Source organism: Oncorhynchus kisutch, linkage group LG30 (genome assembly GCF_002021735.2).
Source record: "Oncorhynchus kisutch isolate 150728-3 linkage group LG30, Okis_V2, whole genome shotgun sequence".
Classification (NCBI taxonomy): domain Eukaryota; kingdom Metazoa; phylum Chordata; class Actinopteri; order Salmoniformes; family Salmonidae; genus Oncorhynchus; species Oncorhynchus kisutch.
In genome coordinates this window covers 2,517,419-2,531,091 of record NC_034203.2, presented here as the reverse complement: position 1 = coordinate 2,531,091, position 13,673 = coordinate 2,517,419, and the positions used below count along the sequence as shown (strand labels likewise).

Here is a 13,673-nt window from a genome sequence, read left to right as displayed (position 1 = left end):
TACTTACACTTATGTTGGGGTCATTAAAACGCGTTTTGCAACCACTCAAATGTATTGTTAACAAACTATAGTTTTGGCAAGTCGGTTAGAATATCTAATTTGTCCAACAATTGTTTACAGATTATTTCACTTATAACTCACTGTATTACAATTCCAGTGGGTCAGAAGTTTACATACACGAAGTTGACTGTGCCTTTAACCTCTCTGAACCACCCATCCCGGATCCGGTATAATTGTCATCAGCAACGCTGAATAGCATAGCGCCACAGTCAAATAATATTACTAGAAAATATTCATGAAATCACAAGTGCAATATTGCAAAACACAGCTTAGCCTTTTGTTAATCCACCTGTCGTCTCAGATTTTGAAATGATGCTTTACAGCAAAAGCAATACAAGCGTTTGTAAGTTTATCGATCGCTCGACAAAACAATAAGTACACTTAGCATAAGGTAACTTGGTCACAAATCAGAAAAGCAATCGAACCAGAAAAGCAATCGAACCAGGCTATGTGGGGTGGCCAGTCCTCTTCTGGCTGTGCCGGGTGGAGATTATAACAGAACATGTTCAAATGTTCATAAATGACCAGCATGGTCAAATAATAAGGCAGAACAGTTGAAACTGGAGCAGCAACACAGCCAGGTGGACTGGGGACAGCAAGGAGTCATGTCAGGTAGTCCTGAGGCATGGTCCTAGGGCTCAGGTCCTCCGAGAGAAAGAAAGAGAGAATTAGAGAGAGCACACTTACATTCACACGACACCGAATAGGACAGGAGAAGTACTCCAGATATAACAAACTGACCCTAGCCCCCCGACACATAAACTACTGCAGCATAAATACTGGAGGCTGAGACAGGAGGGGTCATTTTCTTCAGGTTTTAGCAAAAATATAACTTTGTCCATAATGACCATTGTTATGTTTGGAGGAAAAAGGGGGATGCTTGCAAGCTGAAGAATACCATCCTAACCGTGAAGCACAGGAGTGGCAGCATCATGTTGTTGGAGTGCTTTGCTGCAGGAGCGACTGGTGCACTTCACAAAATAGATGGCATCACGAGGATGGAATATTATGTGGATATATTGAAGCAACATCTCAAGACATCAATCAGGAAGTTAAAGCTTGGTTGCAAATGGGTATTCCAAATGGACAATGACCCCAAGCATATACTTCCAAAGTTGTGGCAAAATGGCTTAAGGACAACAAAGTCTAGGTATTGAGGTGGCCATCACAAAGCCCTGACCTTATTCCTATAGAAATGTTGTGGGCAGAACTGAAAAGGCATGTGCGAGCAAGGAGGCCAACAATCCTGATTCAGTTACACCAGCTCTGTCATGAGGAATGGGCCAAAATTCACCCAACTTATTGTGGGAAGCTTGTGGAAGGCTACCTGAAACAAATAGTATTTGGTAGCATGTAAACTTCTGACCCACTGGGAATGTGATGAAAGAAATAAAAGCTGAAATAAATTCTCTACTATTATTCCGACATTTCACATTCTTAAAATAAAGTGGTGATCCAAATTGACCTCAGACAGGTAATTTTTACTAGGATTAAATTTGAGGAGTTGTGAAAACAGAGTTTAAATGTACTTGGCTAATGTGTATGTAAACGTCCGACTTCCAACTTCAATGATCCCTTATTGATGTCATCTATTAAATCCACTTCAATCAGTGTAGATAAAGGGGAGGAGATGGGTTAAATAAGGATTTTTATGCCTTGAGACAGTTGAGACATGGATTGTGTATGTGCCAGGCAAAAGATTTAAGTGCCTTTGAACGGGGAGTATAATAGTAGGTGCCAGGCGCACTGGTTTGAGTGTCAACTGCAACGCTTCTGTGTTTGTCACGCTCAATCGTTTCCCGTGTGTATCAAGAATGGTCCACCGCCCAAAGGACATCCAGCCAACTTGACACAACTGTGGGAATCATTGGAGTCAACATGGGCCAGCATCCCGGTGGAACGATTTCGACACCTTGTAGACCATGCCCCGACAAATTGAGGCTGTTCTAAGGGCAAAAGGGGGTGCTACTCAGTATTAGGAAGTTGTTCCTAATGTTTTGTACACTCAGTGTAAATTGTATTCGCAAAGAAATGGGGAAATTATATGATTTTATATCACCACAGTTGCTCATAGAAAGATTTTGTTCAAGTTAATAAAACAAAATCTCAAAACGGCAACTAGGCAAGTCAGTTAAGAACAAATTCTTATTAATGCTCCGGCACCTTCACCTTTTTGAGAGGATATAACCTTTTTTACAAAAGGTTTTATGAGATTGAAAAACAAATTTAGGAAGGATCGTAAGACCATTCCTCTGCATAATCTTTCTAGATAATTGATATCCTTGGTCTGCGCTTATGGACTACCCTCTTCAATCAAACCAACAGGTTTTCAATGGGGTTCAAGTCTAGAGACTTATTGCAGAATGTTTTTTTTTTTGTAGTCAATTGACCATTTCTTTGTGGATTTTGATGTGTACTTGTTTTTTGGGGTTTTTTTTGGGTGGAAGATCCACTGCGGCCAAGTTTCAGCCTACCTGGCAGAGGCAACCAGGTTTTAGACTAAAATGTCCTGGTACTGGGTAAATTTTTTATTTTTTATTTTTTTAAATGCCTTGACCATAACAAGGTCCCCAGGACCAGTGGAAGCAAATAAGCCCCATAACATCAAAGATTCACCACTATATTTTACAGTATGTATGAGGTACTTTTCTACGTGTGCATTCATGCCAGTGTTGTTTAGCAAATTCCAGGTGTTTCATGTTGGATGACATGAAAATGGAGCTCTTTGGCTAAGCACACCAGTGGTGGGTTTGGTGTTGAAAGAAAGATGCGTATGCAGAAAAGTACATCATACTTACTGTAAAATATTGTGGGGGATCTTTGATGTTATGGGGCTATTTTGCTTCCACTGGTCCTGGGGCTCTTAAAGTTAACGGCGTAATTAACTTTACCCAGTACTAGGATATTTTAGTCAACCTGGTTGCCTCTGCCAGGAGGCCGTTTCATAAAAATATAATTTAATATAGCAATATAATATACAATATAGTTAAGTATTTATTTTAAGAATGCCAAGAATTTTGGATCTGACTGTGTATATATGTTTCTAATTCCTAATATTGACTTACACCCCCCACCTTTGCCCTCAACAGCCTCAATTCGTCGGGGCATGGGCTCGACAAGATGTCAAACGTTCCACTGGGATGCTGGCCCATGTTAACTCCAAAGATTTCAGCAGTTGTCAAGTTGGCTGGATGTCCTTTGGGTAGTGGACCAATCTTGTGGGAAACTTCTGAGCGTGAAAAACACAGCAGTGTTGCAGTTCTTGACACACTCAAACTGGTGCGCCTGGCACCTACTACCATATCCCCCATTCAAAGGCACTTAAATCTATTGTCTTGCCCATTCACCCTCTGAATGGCACACACACAGTCCATATCTCAATTGTCTGCAAGGCTTAAAAATAATTCTTAAACCTGTATCTTCATCTACACAAATGGCGCAGAACGTCATCTCAGAACACACAACTCACCGGTCCTTGTCACGGATGGGCTGTTGCAGCAGATGACCATACCAAGTTCCACTCCTATCAGCTAAAAACTATAATCTGCCATAGTGGGCACGCGATCACCAACACTGGACAATTGAGTGGAAAAACATTGCCTGGTTCGACAAGTTCCTGTTTCATGTTGAGTCAGGATTTGGCGTGAGCAGTATAAATCCATAACCCCATTAAGCCTGGTGTCAACGGTACATGCTGCTGGCAGTGGTATAATGGTGTTGGGAATGTTTTTCTGGCACATTTTAGGTCCCTTGATACCAATTGAGCAATGTGTCCATGCCCTGAAGAATTCAGGCTGTTCTGGAGGAAAAGGGTTTTCTGACCTGGTACTAGATGGGTGTACTTAATAAACTGGCTGCTGAGTGTATGTGTAAATATAACATTTGAATGGCTATTGTCAAAATGTAATTTTGTGAATGTTGACATGAAAATACTTCCATAATACATTTCTGGTTTGATTAATTATGTAGGTCATAATATAATTGGTGTTTGTTTGCTTATAATATGCTTTGTTTTGTTTTTGAGAAGTACCAGTGGTCATCCTGGGAGGTGAAACCCATTTGAAGATTCACAACCCTGAGTGACTGCGTCTAAAGTTACTCAAGTGCTCACAGCAGCTGCCCCATCTAACCACGGGGAAGACTTACGACCACTGCATGTTCTTTATTCCTCCAATGAGAGCTCTGTATTCCTCAGCCTATCACCTTCTACACACCTGCTTCATGTCCCTTTGCCTCTTCACTCAAGCTTCCAAACAATTATTTTTAAGAACTGAGTGCATACTGATTTGTTTTTGTTGCCAGATATAAGTTCGTGATGTGCTTATTCTTGTATCTCTTGCTGATATGGTTAGAAGCTTCAAAATCAGTTCAGAATTGAAGTTTGAGAAGTCTGCATGGGCAGTGTGTGGCTATAGGGCTATTGAGCTCTAAGGATGGCACTTGAATATAAATAGATTACTCAGATTTTTTTTGTTGTTGATATTAAGCAAACTCCTTCGGACAGCTGTCAAGGGGGGAAATATAGACTACGTAACCAACACAGCTGTGCCTGCATATGTAACGACTTCAGTTGGTAATTATATATGTCTGAATGCATGACTTTGGGAACTCAATGACAATGTTTTTTGATTTCTACTTCTGACTACCCTCTCTTCATCATAGGAAAGGAAGAAATTGTATACAGCACATGTTTTTAATCACTGGAAAGTGTTATACCGTTTGTTTTCTCATCTGACCATTTGGAAGTAGAAGGGCATTAGCCCGGAAGCTTCTTAGTAAACTTTCCACTTGGCTTTGCAAAATGTATCAATACACACATTTTTTTTAAATGGCAGAATACATTTCCCATGAATTCATATTAGAGTTCAACACTGGTATATTTTACACCACCTGGAAGTTTCATACTTTTAATCAAAATATCTGCATGGTATGTTTTCAAAGTGAACCGTCCCAAAGCTTTTTATGCAGAAGCAGACTAATGGAGTTTGTGCTCTTATCATGGTGAATGCAGTTCCACACATGGGAATACACAAACAAACAGCTAACACAGAGGGAACCGTTTAATGTAGTTACTCCCACAATTTCCATTCACCATGACAAGACTATGAAAATGGCAATAAAACATGCTTCCTGGGACTATTACAGATCCCAGTTGTGTGTACATATCACCATGGAAATAACATGGGTAGGATGTAGATTTTACACTGAAATGTATATTTGATAACCTTTTATTAGGTTAACCTCTGAAAATGAATGTGTGTTGGCATGTAATGCTCTTAACTTGCATTCATAATTAGTGGATGCTGATGCATGGACCTGTAATCAAGAATTTCAATGCGATCAGTGGTAGATCCGCATAATAGTGTGCTTAACATTTTAAAGTGATTTCCGATTGAGCCTGAAAGAGTTTACCGCACTTACTATGCGTGATTGCAGTTTCTGTGAACATGGGAACATTGGCTTTTTATAAAAGGTGTAGACGACAAAGCGCAATCGGATTGAATACCCACGAAAGAGAGTATAGTCTTCACTTTTATTTAACTTTTAACTTGGCAAGTCAGTTAAGAACAAATTCTTATTTGCAATGACTGCCTACCCCGGCCAAACCCAAACCCGGACGACGCTGGGCCAATTGTGCGCAGCCCTATGGAACTCCCAATCACGACCGGTTATGATACAGCTTGGAATCAAACCAGGGTCTGTAGTGGCACCTCTAGCACTGAGACCGCTGCACCACTCAATACAGTAAAATAATAAGGTTCACCATTCAAGACACCCAAGTTCATTTTCACAGTGGCAAGCCTGTGTGCATTTAGGAATTAATGGTTGGTTACCACGTTTGATCAAGAATTACATTGCTTGTCAATTCAATTAAGCAATAATCTGTATCTAGCTTTATGAGTTATTGGTTTTACTCGTCTTTGTATTTAGTTTTGGATTAAAGTGAAAATTGTATGATTTGTTAATGATGGTATATGTTCTGTTTTGCATTTAATTCGATTTTAATACAAATAAATTGCACATTGTTAAAGGGCCTTCTTTGGGAGGTGTGTAGAGTTTTTGAAAATTTACATTTCAGTAGCACTTTACATTACAGCACGTAATAAATGCACGTAGCATGATATTAATATAGATTTACAGTGGCTTTCGGAAATATTCATCCCCCTTGGAATTTTCCTTTTGTTGTTGCCTTACAACCTGGAATTTAAGTAGATTTTTTTTGTATAATACAATACAATACTTTTGCAGCAATTACCGCTGCAAGTCTCTTGGGGTATGTCTATAAGCTTGGCACATCTTGCCACTGGGATTTTTGCCCATTCTTCAAGGCAAAACTGCTCCAGCTCCTTCAAGTTGGATGGGTTCCGCTGGAGTACAGCAATCTTTAAGTCATACCACAGATTCTCAATTGGATTGAGGTCTGGGCTTTGACTAGGCCATTGAAGACATTGCAATGTTTCCCCTTAAACCACTTGAGTGTTGCTTTAGCAGTATGCTTAGGGTCATTGTCCTGCTGGAAGGTGAACTGCCGTCTCAGTCTCAAATCTCTGGAGGACTGAAACAGGTTTCCCTCAAGACTTTCCCTGTATTTAGCGCCCTCCATCATTCCTTGAATTCTGACCAGTTTCCCGGTCGATTGCCGATGAAAAACATCCCCACAGCAATGCTGCCACCACCATGCATCACTGTGGGGATGGGAGTGGTTGGGTGTGCGCCAGACATAGTGTTTTCCTTGATGGTCATAAAGCTCAATTTTAGTCTCATCTGACCATAGTACCTTCTTCCATATGTTTGGGGAATTTCCCACATGCCGTTTGGTGTTCACCAAACGTCTTTGCTTATTTTTTTCCTTAAGTAATGGCTTTTTTTTCTGGCCACTCTTCCGTAAAGCCCAGCTCTGTGGAGTGTACAGCTTAAAGTTGTCCTATGGACAGATACTCCAATCTCCGCTGTGGAGCTTTGCAGGTTCTTCAGGGTTATCTTTGGTCTCTTTGTTGCCTCTCTGATTAATGCCCTCCTTGCCTGGTCTGTGAGTTTTGGTGGGCGGCCCTTTCTTGGCAGGTTTGTTGTGGTGCCATATTCTTTAAATTTTTTAATAATGGGTTTAATGGTGCTCTGTGGGATTTTCAAAGTTTCTGATATTTTATTATAATCCAACCCTGATCTGTACTTCTCTACAACTTTGTCCCTGACCTGTTTGGAGAGCTCCTTGGTCTTCATGATGCCGCTTGCTTGGTGGTACCCCTTGACTGTTTTATGTATGTCCATTACATTGAAATCCAAATAAAAATCCATTTAAATTACAGGTTGTAATGCAACAAAATAGGAAAATAGGAACTTGTACAAAGCACTGTACATAAATAATTACTCCAGCCATGATTTCATTTGATTTGTTTCAAGGTGAAACATAAACAAGCTTGTTTTGCCTTTGGCATACAATTCTGCAAATGTATGAACCATAAGCTCTGGTTATGTAAATACTATATTCTAGAGACTCGTACCCACAAATGGAGAAGAAAAAGATGAAAGCAAAAAATGAAGCATCCAGCAGCAATGAATAACCAACAACTCGTCACACGATTGAGCTGGGGTCACGCAGCTTTATCTTCTTTCCAGTAACTACCGTTTCACCTTTAATCAGAAAACCAAAGAAACATATTACACTAGACAACCAGTTCTTATAGCCTTTAGCCATACCCTTATCCTACTCCTCCTCTTCCTCTGGTGATGTAGAGGTTAACCCAGGCCCTGCAGCCCCTAGCTCCACTCCAGGCGCCCTCATTTGTTGACTTCTGTAACTGTAAAAGCCTTGGTTTCATGCATGTTAACATTACAAGCCTCCTCCCGAAGTTTATTTTATTCACTGCTTTAGCACACTCAGCCAACCCGGATGTCCAAGCCGTGTCTGAATCATGGTTTAGGAAGACCACCAAAAACCCAGAAATTTCCATCCCTATCTATTACATTTTCCGACCAGATTGAACTGCTAAAGGGGGCGGTGTTGCAATCTACTGCAGAGTTCAGAGTTCATACTATCCAGGTCTGTGCCCAAACAATTCGAGCTTCTACTTTTAAAAATCCACCTTTCAAGAAACAAGTCTCTCACCGTTGCTGCTTGTTATAGACCCCCTAAAGCCCCCAGCTGTGCCCTGGATACCATATGTGAATTGATTTCCCCCATGTATCTTCAGAGTTCGCACTGTTAGGTTACCTAAACTGGGACATGCTTAACACCCCGGCCTTCCTACAATCTAAGATAGATTATCATGGAACCTACCAAGTACAACCCTAAATCCGTAGCCATGGGCACCCTCTTAGATATCCACCAACTTGCCCTCTAATCTTGCCCTCTAAATACACATCTGCTGTCTTAAACCAGGATCTCAGCGATCATTGCCTCATTGCCTGCGTAATGGGTCCGCGGTCAAATGACCATCCCTAATCACTGTCAAACGCTCCCTAAAACACTTCAGCGAGCAGGCCTTTCTAATCAACCTGGCCCGGGTATCCTGGAAGGATATTGACCTCATCCCTTAAGTAGAGGATGCCTGGTTGCTCTTTAAAAGTCCTCACCATCTGAAATAAGTATGCCCCGTTCAAAAAATGTAGAACTAAGAACAGATGGTTCACCCCAGACTTGACTGCCCTTGACCAGCACAAAAACATTCTGTGGCGTTCTGCATTAGCATCGAATAGTCCCCGCGATATGCAACTTTTCAGGGAAGTCAGGAACCAATATACTCAGTCAGTTAGGAAAGCTAAGGCTAGCTTTTTCAAACAGACATTTGCATTCCTGTAGCACTAATTCCAAAACGTTTTGGGATACTGTAAAGTCCATGGAGAATAGGATCGCCTCCTCCTCCTCATTTCAATAAGTGTTTTTCTACGGCTGGCCATGCTTTCCACCTGGCTACCCCTATGCTTTCCACCTGGCTACCCCTACCCCGGCCAACATCTCAGCACCCCATGCAGCAACTTGCCCAAGCCCCCAGCCGTCTTCATCGACCTGGCCAAGGCTTTAGACTCTGTATATCACCACATTCTTATCGGCAGACTCAATAGCCTTATTTTCTCAAATGACTGCCTTGCCTGGTTCACCAACTACTTCTCAGATAGAGGTCAGTTTGTCAAATCGGAGGGCCTGTTGTCCGGACCTCTGGCAGTCTCTATGGGTCTGCCACAGGGTTCAATTCTCAGGCTGACTCTTTTCTCTGTATATATCAATGATGTCGCTCTTGCTGCTGGTGATTCTCTGATCCACCTCTACGCAGACGACACCATTCTGTATACTTCTGGCCCTTCCTTGGACACTGTGCTAACTACCCTCCAAACGAGCTTCAATGCCATACAACACTCCTTCCGTGGCCTCCAACTGCTCTTAAATGCTAGTAAAACCAAATGCATGCTTTTCAACCGTTCGCTGCCCACACCCGCCCACCCGACTAGCATCACCACCCTGGACGGTTCCGACCTAGAATATTTGGACAACCATAAATACCTAGGTGTCTGGCTAGACTGTAAACTCTCCTTCCAGACTCACATTAAACATCAAACATCACATCTAGAATCGGCTTTCTATTTCGCAACAAAGCCTCCTTCACTCATGCCGCCAAACTTACCCTAGTAAAACTGACTATCCTACCGATCCTCGACTTCGGCAATGTCATCTACAAAATAGCTTCCAACACTCTACTTAGCAAACTGGATGCAGTCTATCACAGTGCCATCCGTTTTGTTACCAAATCACCTTATACCACCCACCACTGCGACCTGTATGCTCTAGTCGGCTGGCCCTCGCTACATATTCGTCGCCAAACCCACTGGCTCCAGGTCATCTATAAGTCTATGCTAGGTAAAGCGCCGCCTTATCTCAGTTCACTGGTCACGATAACAACACCCACCCATAGCACACGTTCCAGCAGGTATATCTCATTGATCATCCCCAAAGCCAACAACTCATTTGGCCGCCTTTCCTTCCAGTTCTCTGCTGCCAGTGACTGGAACGAATTGCAAAAATCTCTGAAGTTGGAGACTTTTATTTCCCTCACCAACATCAACTATATAAATATCAACTATCTGAGCAGCTAACCTATCGCTGCAGCTGTTCATAGTCCATCTGTAAATAGCCCACCCAATCTATCTACCTCATCCCCATACTGTTTTTATTTTCTTTACTTTTCTGCTCTTTTGCACATCAGTATCTCTACTACACATCATCATCTGCTCATTTATCACTCTAGTGTTAATCTGCTAAATTGTAGCTATTCGCTCCTATGGCCTATTATTGCCTACCTCCTCATGCCTTTTGAACACACTGTATATAGACTTTATTTTTTCTACTGTGTCATTGACTTGTTTATTGTGTTATTGGCTTGTTTATTGTTTACTCCATGTGTAACTCTGTGTTGTTGTCTGTGTCACACTGCTTTGCTTTATCTTGGCCAGGTCGCATTTGCAAATGAGAAATTGTTCTCAACCAGCCTACCTGGTTAAATAAAGGTGAAATAAAAAATGAAATATTATATGACCCTGATGGTCATCTGCTAACGTTGGAACATCTTGAATAACAATAAGGGCCACATGTACAGTACTCTTAAATGTCCACTCAGCACAGCCCTTGGATCATGGTTCCTCTCTAATTTTAATTCTAGGTTTATGACGTTTAGGGAGTGCTTCCTAGATGCTGTGCTTCGGCATATGCATTGATGGGTCTTGGATTTTTAAACTGGGTAAAACACTGCTGATGCAAAAAGGGGTTTTAAGAAATACAGTTGGTTGGTTGACAGATTTGTATTATTAGAAAAATAATATAACAATATTATTATTATCATAATCATTATTATTATTATGTTACAGGTGAGACATACCCAGAAATGTCAACGTCTTGTCAAGTTCTCAAATCTTGTACAGCAGCCCCATATAATCACGTACAGTAGCACCAATTTACAAGAATGTGTTTACAAGGCAGTGATGAAAACAGTTTATATGAGTGCTAATTCAAACATACAATGATATATATATTTGATACAGTTACCCATTCAAAACTGTTGTTACAAAATCACTTCTCAATGTGTACATTTCATGGTTTCACAAACATAAAACAACTATCTAGTTAATGTTTCTCGGACTAACACATTGTTGAGTTTCCTATTTACTAAAGAACAATCATTAAGACAAAACACAAAGAGTTGTAATATAATCTGTATACAAGTCATTCTATACTGAAAACAGGTACATTCTGAAAGATTTTGTTGTTGTTGATGTGATAACACATGTTTAATTCATGTCTCATTTCAGGATAATACTGTTAATTTGTATTTTACTTCAATTGTATAATTTATGTTGTCTCATACCATGCTAATACACTACCAAGCAATGCAAGCAGATGTGGAATTAACCCCAAAACAGTTGTGTGTCCTTTTGGATCAAGAAAACCAATAGACATGATCAGATCCTCTTTCCTATTCAGGCATCATATAATATACAGAAAATCCATAAACTCCACCAATAAAACATTGAAAACCTTAACATGACCTCTGGCTATGTCATTATTTTCGTCATCATCCATCAATGATTGAATTGCGTGTTATCTTTCTTTGTACAAGCACTGAGCTTCCAATGGCTGGAGCCAATCAACAGGGTAAATGAAAAAGACCCAAATAAAATGTATGTGAAAAGTTGTGGTCAAAGTATAAATCAGTTTTTTGTGTGTTTTTGGTACAACAACCAGGTCTTCCTAACATTTTCCATAACTAGTAGGCCTTACATCCTGAATGTATATGTGCTATAAAATATGCACCTGGGCACACATGGGAGGGGTGGGACCACATGCCCTTCTAAGTAATTGCAGCGAGAAAATAATTGCTATATTCTAATTAAAATCATTGACCCATAAGAGAACACATATGACCATAGCAATGCATGACCCATATAGAATTAAAACAACATTATTCTTAATAGTAGTATAACTAGGGTACTGCACACACTACAATTACTGAGGTTTAAAAATAAGCTCAACTGGATACCTTAATGAGGCAGTGAATGAACTGAGAGAGAAAGCATGCAGGGCATTCTACACCATTAAAAAACAAATTCAAATTGAAATACCTATTAAAATGTGTCTAAAACTAATTGAATATGTCATTGAACCAATTGCACTTCATGGCAGCGAGGTTTGGGATCCACTTGCAAAAGAAGATTTAATCAAATTGGACAAACACCCCATTGAAACACTGCATGCAGAGTTCTGTAAGATTATCCTACATGTCCAGAGGAAAACTACAAACAATGTATTTGATGCTGCACGTATTGCCAGTGTACATTAATTTAATTATGTCATATGTTTTACCCCCTACACCACTTTCAATAACTTTGTAGAACAGTCCTGTATGCCAAATAGAATCAAATGCTTTTTGGAAGTCGATTAAGCAAGCATATTTTGGTGGACATGTTTATCTATCAGGGTGTGTGGGGTGTAAATATGATCAGTCGTGCAATGTTTTGGTATAAATCCAATTTGAATTTTACTCAAGACATTGTGCTTATTAAGGAAGTTTAGAACTCTTACATTTATAATACTACAGAAAACCTTCCCTGGGTTACTGTTCAAACAAATGCCTCTGTAATTGTTAGGGTCAACTTTGTCTCTATTCTCACAGATTGGGGTTATGAGTCCCTGATTCCAGATGTCAGAGAAATAACCTACACTCAGGATCAAATTAAACAGTTTTAATGAAGCCAATTGAAATGTTAAACTAATGATTTTGAGAGTCTCATTTAGGGATGCCATCAGGTCCGCATGTTTTTTAAATTTGAGGGCCTGAAGTTTCTTATAGAGCTCCTGGTCAGTAATTGGGGAGTCCAATGGATTTTGATTGTCCTTTATAGCTTTTTGTAATCCATTCAACTTCTCATGAATTTGGCCTTGCTCTGCGTTTGTGTCAACTTGAATGGTGTTGTAGAGTGTTTTAAAATGAGTTGTCCGTATGTCACCATTTTGTATCAATTTTGACAGAAGTTGTTTGTGTTTATGGACTCCTCAATTAGTGTAAGCTGCTTGCTGTTGTACTGTGCTTTTTTGGTTCTGAGTGTATGTTTCTAGAGTTTTAAAGTCTCATAGTAATGAAGGCGTAATTCACCATGATTTAGGTCTCTATGCTCTTGGTTGGATGGTGTTCTAAGTTTATTCCTTATAATTTTACAATCAGCATCAAACCAGTGGTCATCTGTGGTCTTTTTTTTTCTTTTTTTATAATAAATTTCAATTTGGCTTCTTTCGCCATTTGCCTGAATATATGTTGATGTTTTGTACTGCTAGATTGATGCCTTCTTTAGTGTTAGTGGATGTGGTATCCAGAAAGTTATCTAAGAGTGTTTGGATATTTTGGTTACAGGTTGCTTTCTGGTATTCTGTGCTGTTTTGGGCCCATCTGTATACATTTCTGATGTTGTACAGCTTACTGGACTGTGAACGTGTGGTTGTTTCCAAGTCTGTTCTCTTGAGCAACAAGGTCATTTGGCTGTGATCAGACAGAGGTGTTAGTGGTTTGACAGTGAATGAGCTGAGAGAGAAAGGGTCAATGTCTGTAATCGTATATTGTCTACTGTACTGT

The 13,673-nt window shown here is 40.2% G+C and overlaps 1 protein-coding gene across 8 annotated transcripts in view; it reads left to right on the top strand.

The window, feature by feature from the left end:
* The window catches only part of stard3nl (STARD3 N-terminal like), a 39,728-nt gene extending 33,633 nt beyond the window's left edge, over positions 1-6,095 (top strand). For 3 of the 8 annotated variants that reach the window (XR_002252714.2, XR_002252712.2, XM_020466529.2), the window contains one exon: positions 4,088-6,095. The gene's annotated coding sequence lies outside the window, so the exon portion shown is untranslated. Of the gene's footprint in view, positions 1-3,149 lie in introns of all 8 variants that reach the window. The other 5 variants (XR_004206341.1, XR_002252713.2, XM_020466530.2 and 2 more) reach the window with 2 other exon arrangements.
* The last annotated feature ends 7,578 nt before the right edge of the window (positions 6,096-13,673 follow it).